Below are 11,764 nucleotides of genomic sequence, written 5' to 3' on the forward strand. Positions count from 1 at the left end.
CATGTGCTGAGAAAGACAACCGATAAAACCACTGAGGAATGACAAGAGATGCTTACCAAGCGCAGGTGACCTCCTTGGTACCCGCCAACGGTTCTGCTTTGCAGGCCTGCCCGTATGGTGCAATTCAGCGCCACGAATAAGCGCCCAAACTCTAAAGAAGCACCAAAACAAAACCAAAAGAGCAAGAACTCCGTTCCATCAGGACCATGCCTAACCCAGGCTAATCAGCCTTGCTGTTCAGCACAGCTCATTTGCTCTGGAAGAGCACTGACGTGCTGCTGGGCCCAGGCGGGGTGCCTGCAGCCTGCGGGGCAGCCCGTGGCACCCACACAGCTCACACAGGCCTGGCGCAGGGCCGCTTGCAGGAACAGGCTGGCAGCCCTCTCTGGGGATGTGGCAGGGCTTTCACCAGCCCCGCTGCTGCCGCCCTGGCAGCACAGCACGGAGCGGGCACGGCGGTACCCTGAGGGCCTTGCCACCAGGAGCAGTGAACTTGAACAGGGCCCAAACATTCCCCTCCTTGCAGCGAACCCCAAGCTGTTCAACTCCATCTCAGCTACTTTTATAGCCATAAGGCTTTACCTCCAACTTCGCTCCAGCTGAAATTTTGTGTTTAATGCATACGGATCATCCCAGACATGTCTGAAATGCTCTGACCCTCTGGGTCGAGAAGCCACGACACCCATTTCGTTCTTGCAACACCTCAAGGCTGTTTTTCAGACAAGAAAGGAATATTCTTTAAAGGAAACTGCAAGTAAAAGCTATATGAAGAGAATGTAAATGTTGCCCTGGCTGAAATATAGCTGGGACAGCTCAAGCTGGCTTCTGTATATTTCAAAAAAAGTGCTGGCATCACCACAAACAGCGGCATTCCTTATCCTGCTTCCTTGAACCTTGAACATCCATCAGCAAAGTATAATTTGTACCACTAGTCTTTCATTTTCTCTCTGTATTATATATTTTTATACATTACCTTATAATGCTGATGGACAGAATCAGGCCTTTTTCTTTAAGTATTGCTTTTTCTCACACTTATGGAATAGTTGAAAGTCCAAAAGTCAGCAGTAATTAATTTTCTCCTCTTGCTTGCCTTACTGTATGTTTGTATACTTTGATTGCCAAAGTATATTTAGCTCTCCCAGTCTATCCCCATTCTTTTTCTCATCCGTAATTTTTCTTGTGTAAGCACTTTCATCAATCTTCCCTTGAACCATAAATTTTAATCTTTCCTACGGTTTAAAATTACACTAGAAGGGTCAGCCTTTCTACGTGTACTGCATAGCACAAGCACATCCTTCAGTTTCTTGTAACTCCTTCCCTGATGTCAAAGAGGTGTGCCGACCTCCCATTCTATCTTTAACAAATAATTATTTCAGCAGATACTTATTTAATGCTCTCACAGAAAGATTTTTGCTATGCCATTCACTTTCTCTGTAAACTCATACAGTAGGAGGAAAGCAACTTAGCCTTTCTGGTATAAAGAACATTTCTGATAACACAAAAAATGGTCTGAGGTGTGGGTGCTGGTGCCAGGAGACAAAGTGATGATACAGAAAAGCATATAAGATTCATAGGTTATTTAATGTGGTTATCTAGGCTTGTATTCTTACACCTGCATGCAATATAGAGTGAAGGAGTAGTGTGATATCAGACACCACAACTGCTTAAGAACCCTTCTTACCAAATAAAAACAATATAGGCAAAGCTGAGACCTGAAGGACACGCTGAAAATCTGACTTCCCACATACATCACCCAGGTGTGTGGGGTTTTTTCTTTTTCTAGAAGTCAGTTCTCAATAGCATCACAATCTTCATCTCCCATGCCTCAGCTGAGAGCTCTTCTCAAGAAGGCTGTGAGATAACCAGCAGGCAAGAAGCCTGCCCCCATCGATGGGTAGCTGCTTCACAGCAGGGCATTCTGAAATTTTTGGCATTTACAACAGCCATGTTGTGACAGAAAATCCAGGGTTTCTCGTTACCCCTTAGAGGGCTTATATATATGCCAGATGTGCTCACCCAAGACTTGCAGATACAACCAGAAAAATAAACATTCAAGTAATAATGGAAATTTGCCAAACCAGATTCGAAACAAGATTTGGATGGCATTTTCAAAATGTCAGCTCTTTCCCATACTAGAAAGTACACAGCCAAATGCTCTTTTTTTTATTTTTTTTTTTTTTAAGGAGTAGGAGGGTCAAATCCATCCAATTGCTTCAAACCAAAGAAATAGGGTAAAATGGACAAAATTTTAAAATACAATAATTCATTTATGAAATGAAACATTCCAATTTCTTTTTACTTAGTCTTTGTACAAGTAAATTTGTATTTAGTAATGATAAATGAAAAAATAATTAATTTAATTAATAATATTATTATGTTTTTTCAATGCTTTGTTTTGTCCACTGGCCTGAAAAATTAATTCTTTTCTAAATAAACCTGAGCTCAAAAGTTAAGAAAAGCAACGTCATATCAAATGGATACTTTCTTACTATGCTTAAGGAAAAAATCATATACTTCATTAGAAATGTCTGCAGTCTAAAAACAAAGAACAACCAAAAACCTACTTTAAACCTACTTTGTTTTACATTTGTTTACCTACTGCCTTACCAGCCTAACTGCAGAACACCACAGCAAAAGCTTGTACAATGCCCTGTCTGGAAGATTTACCAGGTACATTAATTTGACTAACACTTCTCTGGGTACTTAGTCTTTATTTAGAGATATTTTTTTTTCTTTGTACTACTCATGCACTTACAAGTTTTAGTGTCTCAACTCAAAATCGGTCCATAGCTGTTATAAAGCTGCCTGGGCTATGCATTTTTTCTACAAATTGCCATAACCCCTTTTGCTGTCTCTACCATGCTTAGAAAAGCCTTTGATTCATGGGGAATACTTCATACACTAAACATTAATGAAATGGAAAATCGAATGATCCCAACTAGTCAAAAATGTCCATTGACTACATTACAAAGATGATGCACAGGCAACACTGAACAAACAGCAAACCTGTTATTTACAAAACTGATCATAGCACCTGAAACACAAGGCCACTATCCATCTCAGCGTTACTCTTCAGTAAAGTGCCAGCAGCTGATTTTACCATTGATATTTTACTGTACATTCTTGTCCTATTTCCTTAAAGAAAATAAACATATATGGACTCATTATTTTATGAAAAAAAACAAAAACCAAACCAACACATGCACATGAAAAACTTGTTAATTTATCCTCCACGTTTAACCTGTCACTTCCCTCTCATCTGAATAGAAATAACTGATTTCACTATAGAATTGCATATTTTAGGATGGCCTAGAAAATCTACTTGTTTCTTTTGTTCCTGCAATCTATCTTGAGGAAATATAATTGCACCTCTACTTGAAACTGTTTTTACCTTGTCAAAAGCCCTTCACTGCCCATCCAGCTGGTCTGAGAACAGTCTGCAATGCTGTTAACTAGAGATGAACAAAACAAGAATCAAAGCAGTAAGAGTTAGTGAAGTGAGCTCTGCTCAGAGAGTACCCAAGCCAGGTTCAGATATAGAGTTCTTCGGAGGAATGTCTCCACCATATGTGATCAAGTCCAACAATTAATCTTAGTCCATTCATAATGATGGATTATCCTGTAACACTTGGTACTACTGAGAAATTACATTTTTAATGGCACACTAAATCCTTTCCATGAAGTTCATAGGGTATCATCTAGATTTTTGGTTGAATAAATCAAACATCATGTGTTAGATGTGTTATAAAGTAACCTTTTGCACTGCATCAAAATGTATGCCAAAGACCAGGCTGCTTTGATGCCACATGTGCCTGCAAGTAATAAGGTTCTGAAAGCAATTAATCAAAAAATAAGTCTCTCACTCACCAGGCAGGCATGAGTCATTTTGCCGTGGGTATCCCTTGTGTTCAGACAATGCATTTAGGAAACATGGATTCTCTCTATATAATCTTGTCTGCCCTAAAGTATTGTAGATGGTCATCACAGCACTGTAAGCACACATCTGAAACTCTGCAATTGGGATTCTCTCCATCGTTCAGAGCACAGAAACAGCAGCTGAAAACATTGCTATAATTTCCTAATGATGAATCAGTACTAGTATTATTTACTTTGGAGACTTCTCCCCATCAGGCCAGAGCAAAGAAGTGTTAACAGGTATCGTAAATGATAGTCTTGAAGCAATGAAAGATTAAGTGACATGCTACAACTGATCAGCTCTTTCAAATCCCCAAAGTTTGAAATGCAAGGTTACCCTACCCATCCCTTTTCCAAGTGTGCTTCTCTCAGGGTAATTTTATCTATAGCTGTAGGTCTGAATAGCGTTGATACAGAGAGTTCACTTCTGGAATGGCAAAGTAACACCAAGTCCTGGTGTATCATCTGTGGCCCATCTACCAAGGCTGCTCGGAGGCTTGGAGTAGTTCAGCAGTGCACGTTGACCTTTGAGGAACCAATGTCAGTGACTTAAATCATTTACAAAAATCCATGCTATAGATAAAAGGGAATGCAAGAAGTTCAGGTCAGATTTTGCTGAATTTAAGTTCTGGTGAAACTTACGGCCTAGATTTCTAATTCAGGAGATTTACCCTTCATCTTGTCTGAAGGTTTACATAGTATTGTATTGTCACTGCCACACACATGACAGCTGTGAGTCAGATCTCTGAAAATAATGCAAAAAAGCTTTACTATCAGGAGAATTTTTGTTCAGAAAAGCTGCTTACAAATCCTAATGGTAGCTTGTAAGCCTCTAGGATGGCCGTAGGTCATGTTTTCCAGCTTTCTTCCCTGCAACCACAAGAGACAGAAATTTACTTTCTATGTATAAAGGTGACCTTCCTACCCAGTCCTATGATCTAGCAGCTGCAGCTTTAAAAGGAACATCAAATACAGAACATTGTGCAGAAAATTAACCAAAAAATAACCAACATCAATCGCGTACAAAATCTGTATGTGTCAATATTAACTGCATGTATGAGGACACTATGAGTTATCTATTTTACCAATGTTTTTTTTCATTGGGTAGCACCTGGAGGCTAACTGAGATGAGTTTCTGATATATTATGCAGAGTAATATAAGGTTCAGAAGCAACAGAAGGAGTTGCAAAAGGAGTGGTTTTCTTGTTTTTCAATCAATGGATGACAATACTTCAAACTAAAGTTCTGCTACCACCTTGGGATGGCTTTCTACTTTTCCCTTGTATGCCTTCATGAGCCAAGATAAAGCTCCATTTACTTTATGTCACACAGAAAAAAATATTCTTGTGGGCAAAAGGGAATGCACCACACATGCACAATCAAAACATTAGCTGGACGGGCAGTACATTCTAACAGCTTAATAATCCATGTTGTCCAATTAACACAGAAAAGCTTCATTAATATTACAGGAAAAATTGCTATAGAAAGAAAATAACTCCTTCCTGCTACATACCCCTTTTCTCTGGCGTGTGCTTGCCTTTCCTGCATCACCTTGGCTCCCCTAAGGTCAGTGGTCTCGGGCTTCCTTGAGAGGCTCTCAGAGGGAGGGAAGGGGGAGGGTGTTGTGTGTGCAGCAGCCATCAGCATCGTCAGCCCTTTGCTGGGAGCAGTACGACGATCATGGTGGGGATCCCAAAGATCTACTTGAAGTTATCCTTTTCTGCTTTTTATCACAGTATGCTTCTTTCTCGTTGCTTCCCAGCTGAAGTCTCAAAGATGCGCCCCCAGCCCTTTTAACCCTGGGGGCTGCTGTTTGTTGCACAGTGATTTCTTGGGGCTCTTTGGCCTTTACTACATGTAGTTTCCCATCGCTCAGGCTAAAACAGGTCAGGCAGTGGTCACTGACCACTACACAGCTGCTAAACCAAGCTACAACCAGCTCAGGCAGAGACACAGACAAGCGCTGGGTCCCTGCACTGCCAGGTCAGTGCAAAGCCTGGTGCTTTCCCCTGGTAATGGCAAAAATCACATTTGCCAGGCTAGCACAACAAACGTGTCTTCATGTTAGTCATGCTTAGGACTACTTCATCTTCTCATTTTTCTTTATTCCTTTCACTTTATTATGTTTTTAAATGGACTTGAGCTTTCTAAATGAATCAAACAGTAGAGAATGAAAATCAGTCCATAATAAAAATGGGTTTTCAAGAATGAGAGGGCTGAATGGATAAGAAAAACAAACAAACAAATATTCTGATGGTATTTCAAGTTCAAAAAGCCACATGTATTACAGAAAAAATGAAAACTCCTGGTTTTGTATTGCTGTTGGTGATCACAGGCAGCAGCTGGAAGGAAGATGGTCCAGCCCATCTCCCCTGTGCAAGACAGGGACAGTTACAATGCGGAGTAACCTAGCCATAAATAATACCAGTGACAGAAGTTCCACAATATCCTCCACTGCCCCCTACCCACTGCTTCACTGCCTTTTACCCCAGACAGTTTTTCTCAGCACCCTTCTTGCTGTAACTTAAGGCCATTAGTTCTTCTTTAATCCACAAATATCTCTAACACTTTGGTTTGTTCACTGATGCACATAAAGAACATCTCTCTCCTCCTGCCAGACTGGTGCAAGTGTTACTAAGATCAACGGCCACTTTGAAACAATGGAGTTGTAGTAGAAAAGCAAGATATTGTTTACCCTCCAGCTCCTCAAGAACCTGTACTACCTGGGCCATTGTTCTGCATGGTCCCCTGCGGTTGCGTCCAGGGCAAATGCTGGGGATTTACAATTCAGATTTTCACCTCTGCCCAGTCCTGACCAATTTATCCATTTCAGACAATCTCCCTGTATTTTTTTTCCAGACATGGAAATCCAACAAAGGCATTCTTAGCAGCTAGGTATATTTTTTATCCTAAAAGCCAGTTATATTGTACAGCCTAAGTTTGCTGTAAGTTTATAATGTGCAGCAGCATGCACAGGCCAGGCTCACACGGAGCGCCCCGAGCTGAGGTTGCCTCCAGCTCTGTCTCCCCCAGCTCCCTCTCGCAGGACCAGCCAGCCACAATGTACTCAAGCTGGCCTCCAGCCAAGCACCCCACAGCCAGCAGATGCGCTCGAGGCCTTGGCTGTGGCTTTCAGTGGTTTTGATGCCTGTTTATTAAAATGTGAAATACCATGGGGTTCCACTGGCAGGACGCTGTGGGCAAAGAGTGCCTGCTTAGCTTGGTTTTGTCAGCCTTCGTGTCCTGCTGTCTTCTAATGGTCCTGTGCCGTGCAGAAGAGTGGAGCTAAACATATCTGCTCTCAGAGTGCTACAAATGAAGATGCCAATTTAATTATTTACTATTAGTTATTAGCTATAGGAATTAAAATACCCCTTTTAGATGTATTAATCATACTTACTCTAATCAAAGCTATACCAGAACAAGTGCATTTGCTCAACATAGCTATTAAACACAAGACAAATTAGAGCAAAAGGGCCACCTAGTGACAAAACTATTGCAAGTAATTTTAGAGTACACAAAAATGCTTTTCTTTTTCCCTGAAGTTTTAGCTGAACATGCAGTGAATGTTAAAGAAATCAGAGGCTTACTGAAAGCCATACAAACACTTCTGTAGATAAGCAGAACACCTTTACTGGAAAGAAATACACAACTTTATTCCATTTCTTTTTCATTTCTATAAGCTCCCACCAGCTCTTTCTGCTCATCTTAGAAGTTTTGGACTCTTTGAAGTCCAAAGTTTTGGCTTATGTGGGCTCATCCAATAAGAATTGTATAAATGTTTAACTGCTCACCACTCAGAAAATCAGCTGGATTCAGTGAAAATTATGGCATCAAGTCACCTGTCAAAGCAGCCAAATCCTAGGAAGCTCAGAAGAGAGAAGCAGCTCTAAAGCTGACATACCTTTGTCTTTCCCCTTCTACACCTTCCCTGTCCTCCACAGGATGTCACTGCTCCTCTCTCCTTCCCGTCACACCGGGTGACCTGTTGAGTGTGTCTTGTTCCCTACTCAATGCGTTGGGCACAAGTTTAAAACCAAAATACTCAAAGTACTTAAATGGTGAACCACGCACAGGACAAGAGAGTCACAGTGCAGAAACACAGAAGCTTCAGGAGCATTATAGATGGTGTTTCCATAAGAAGCACCTTTCTTTAAGCAGCACTCAGCCAACAGGAATGATTGAAAAAGTGATGCTGTACGAGGGACATGCAATGTAATAAACCTTAGGGAGGCCACATCACCCATCAACACCCCAGAACAGCAATTTCTCCGGTTCTTCACGTCACTGTTCGTGACCTCTGGGGACAAAAATGAGCAAAGAGGTAACAGGGAGACAAAATCTACCAGATGGTAAGATCAGTGGAAAAGGGAGTGGAGGTACAGCTACGAGGCTGGCAGTTCGGACTGGTACATCCGTGTACAGCAGCAAATCATAGCAGAGTTGTGTGCCAGTGAGCTCAGGTCTGAGCACAGGACAGTCATGCTGGGGTAGCACTGCACTCCAGAAAACTCTACAACTTCCTAGTACACAAGGAGCCAATTAGCCCGTTTCTGCACCACACCTCATTAATTTTCAGGTCCTGGAGTACAGTTGTGTGGACCTGGAAGGGATGTCTAGGTGCTCCATTATGTTTTCAGTTCCAGTGCCCAGATGAGTACCTACCATTTGGGCTGGTCTTTCTTTAACTTGCGCTGATTCTTCTTTTCTTTGTTCCAATTCTCCTCTCAATAACTTCACTTCAGCTTCAGTTCCTATCAGCTCCTTTTAATCTCTTCTTGCACACCCTGTGCACAGGCCCTTGCACACCCTCTTTCTTCAGTGTCATTGTCCGCCCTTTCTAGTCTTCACAAACAAAGTAGCTAACAAAAATGTTGGAACTCCCTCAACATTGGCTAACCACCTTGTGATGTAAAAAAAAGTGTCAGACATATGATGGATGACCACAGAAAATGAAACCACAACAACAAAACCCCAACCTCCCCTCTCTCCTCACTTTCCATTTCCATGGCAGGTAGCACACTAGAATCAAGCTGCAGGGAAGATTATTTAACTCAGTGACAAGGAAAAACTTCGTAGTAGTAAAGATCGCTGAGCACTGGAATAGCTTGCACAAGGGGACTGTAGAACCTCTGTTGCTAGAGGCTTGAGAAACTGTAGTCATTAATGATGTAGGGGTTCTTGATTGTCCATGTGGGCAGGATAGTGCACTAGTTAATCTCTACAGACCTTCTCCAGATCCCTCTTCTAGGATCCTATGAAAATTAAGAAACATTAAGAAGATGCAAAATGATTTTACATCTCCACTGCACAACTCACGAAAAATTTTCCTGTAACATACAACAGTAAGTCTAATACATCTATACACATTTATAACATGATTTACAACACAATGACCATAGGAAAAACAATTAACTTACTATTCCAGGAAATTCCTGACTATAAAGATGTAATATTTCATATCCGCTATTATTGTTCAAAGAGGCAAAATAATGTTGCCCTCTATTTGAAGTGGAAATGCATTTTTAATATATTAAAATGCAAATATTTCATTAAAAAAATGAACTAGCAATTATTTTCCAAAGAATCCTCCATCCATACTGGAAATTAGGCAGAGAATAAGAATTCCCTATTTTTCAGCATCTGAGATACATTTTTCATCACAGCAGAATAAACATTTTTCACAGAACAAATAATTATACTCAAAGCCTATCCCAGATTTTCCCTTCTCTGCTGAGGAAGCAGAGGAAACGGGCATACTTGGTGATGTTTGTACATCCTCACTGTATAAATTTTTAATTCTCTCAGGCAGAAGAAATGAGAGGCTTCATGCCTTCTTGTTCCCAGACCAGGTCACATTCAAGAAGACATACTTCAAGATCAGACATTAGGCAAAGCATCAGCAGTGGCAGGAATCACACTGCAGCGCAAGTTTAATGAGAAGCTGGTTTCATTTGGTTTACAATTCTATTAAAACGACTACAGAGAAAACTATCACAAGTTAAAGAGTCCACTTGAGCAGCACTACACTATGGCTTACTTTATGATGAACTAATTGCTCTCCAGACTATCACAGCACATATAAAGTGTTTCATCTGTTCCTGAACAAGGCTATAAATTTTTGGGATTAAGGACCTTATTTGTACAAAAACTCAGGACAGACGAATGCTGCTATTCAATTCACCAGCAGTAGTGCTTGCCCCTTGCAAGATTTCTGCCTGCCTAGTGTAAGTAAGATTATGAGCTTTATTGATTTTCAGTGTAACTTAAGAGCTGAATATAAGACATAAACAGACACTTGCCATTAATCAAAGCAACCGCTAAAGCACTGCTGTTTATGTTCTGTACCAACATAAACGGAGGCAGATTTAAAGTATAAGGCCAGGCTTTTCTTTAATGAGATTGCGATAGGTTTTGTGGTTATTGGGTTTTAAAAACTATTTCTCCCCAGGGAGGTAGAGGAGAAAGGAGAATAAATAAAGGTCATAAACTGCCTCTCATTTAGTGCAAGCTACCTGTTGATACCAGAAAGCCTCAGAAACATAACATTTAACAATACCAATGTGTTTCTATCTATGAGTCTAAAGGTCTCAATGAGTTACATGTTATGCTGGTATATAAAGCCACACAAAGATCAGACATTCCGTTATGTAACTATTCTTAAATGAAGTCATAAGAACTTTGTACACCTACCAGGAATGCCTGCATTCTCCACATAATACCTATTCCTGTTTACTCACTTCTAGCTATCAGGAATTTGTTGCAGATGAATAGACAACTAATACAAAACTTCACTGAAGAATATCTGCTCTAGGTGAAAATATATTGGAATAAGATATTTTACCTGGTCAACAGCTGCCCACGAAGGATGTATGCGGTCACTAAGACCCCTTATCCTTCCCACAGAAACAGATTTCCTTTGGCATATTGCTGTCACCAGGTATACCTCTGAGAAACAACACTTGGAGCTCCAGAGGCCCACAGAGCACTGCTGAGCTGCCATTCCTCTTCATTACTGCAGTAGCCACAACCTGGAAAGTTGTAGCAGAAAACAAAAACACACACACACACCCCCTCCAAAAAAAGGCACGTGCATTTTGTGTACATTTGCAAAAGAAGCTGAGACAGCATTACTATGAGAAAGCATTAAAGGTTATTGGTTTGACATTGCATATGCTCCCCAGCAAGTACACAGGCTGAGCATTGGCAGACAGGTATTTTGGATGGTTTCCTGATGATTCTTCTTTAAAAAGTTTCAGTCTCTACCTTCATACCGAAGCCATTCCTCTGTTTCTTCGGCAGCTCTTTTCCAGCCATCTTCATTCCTTCCCCATGAGGGCAGAACCACATTTGAATGCCAGAAATCATTCTTTTTTTGCTGTGGGTTTTTTTTTTTTTCCTACTCTTTCTCAGTCCCTTATTTAAGTATCTAGGGTTTTGACAGCATGTCCGAGGTTTACCGATATTTTAAACTATTGTGGATTAAACAGAGCATGAAAAGGACATCAGCCCCCACCTTTATCTCCCATTTGGCTTCTGCAGTGTTGGCAAAGAGTGCCAACACAGTGACATGTCTTCCCTCTCCCCCTTGACCCAGTCCCCTCACCACATGCCAGACTTTCCCTGTTGGCTCTCTGAATGCCTACTGCCTGCATGAGGATTCCCAAAGCAGGAGACCTTCAGCACTGCAAGCCCCTGGTCCCAGAAGCCCACCGAGGAGCAGAGAGAAGGCAGCACCCTTCTTTCCTGAGATATGCCCACAGCAGCAACATTCCCTCTTCCCTCCTATTACATGTGGATTGTTTTCATCCCTGCTTTGAATTCTGATTCTTCAAAAACAAGCAAACAA

This window comes from Falco peregrinus, chromosome 2, assembly GCF_023634155.1.
Source record: "Falco peregrinus isolate bFalPer1 chromosome 2, bFalPer1.pri, whole genome shotgun sequence".
In the NCBI taxonomy this organism is placed as follows: Eukaryota; Metazoa; Chordata; class Aves; order Falconiformes; family Falconidae; genus Falco; species Falco peregrinus.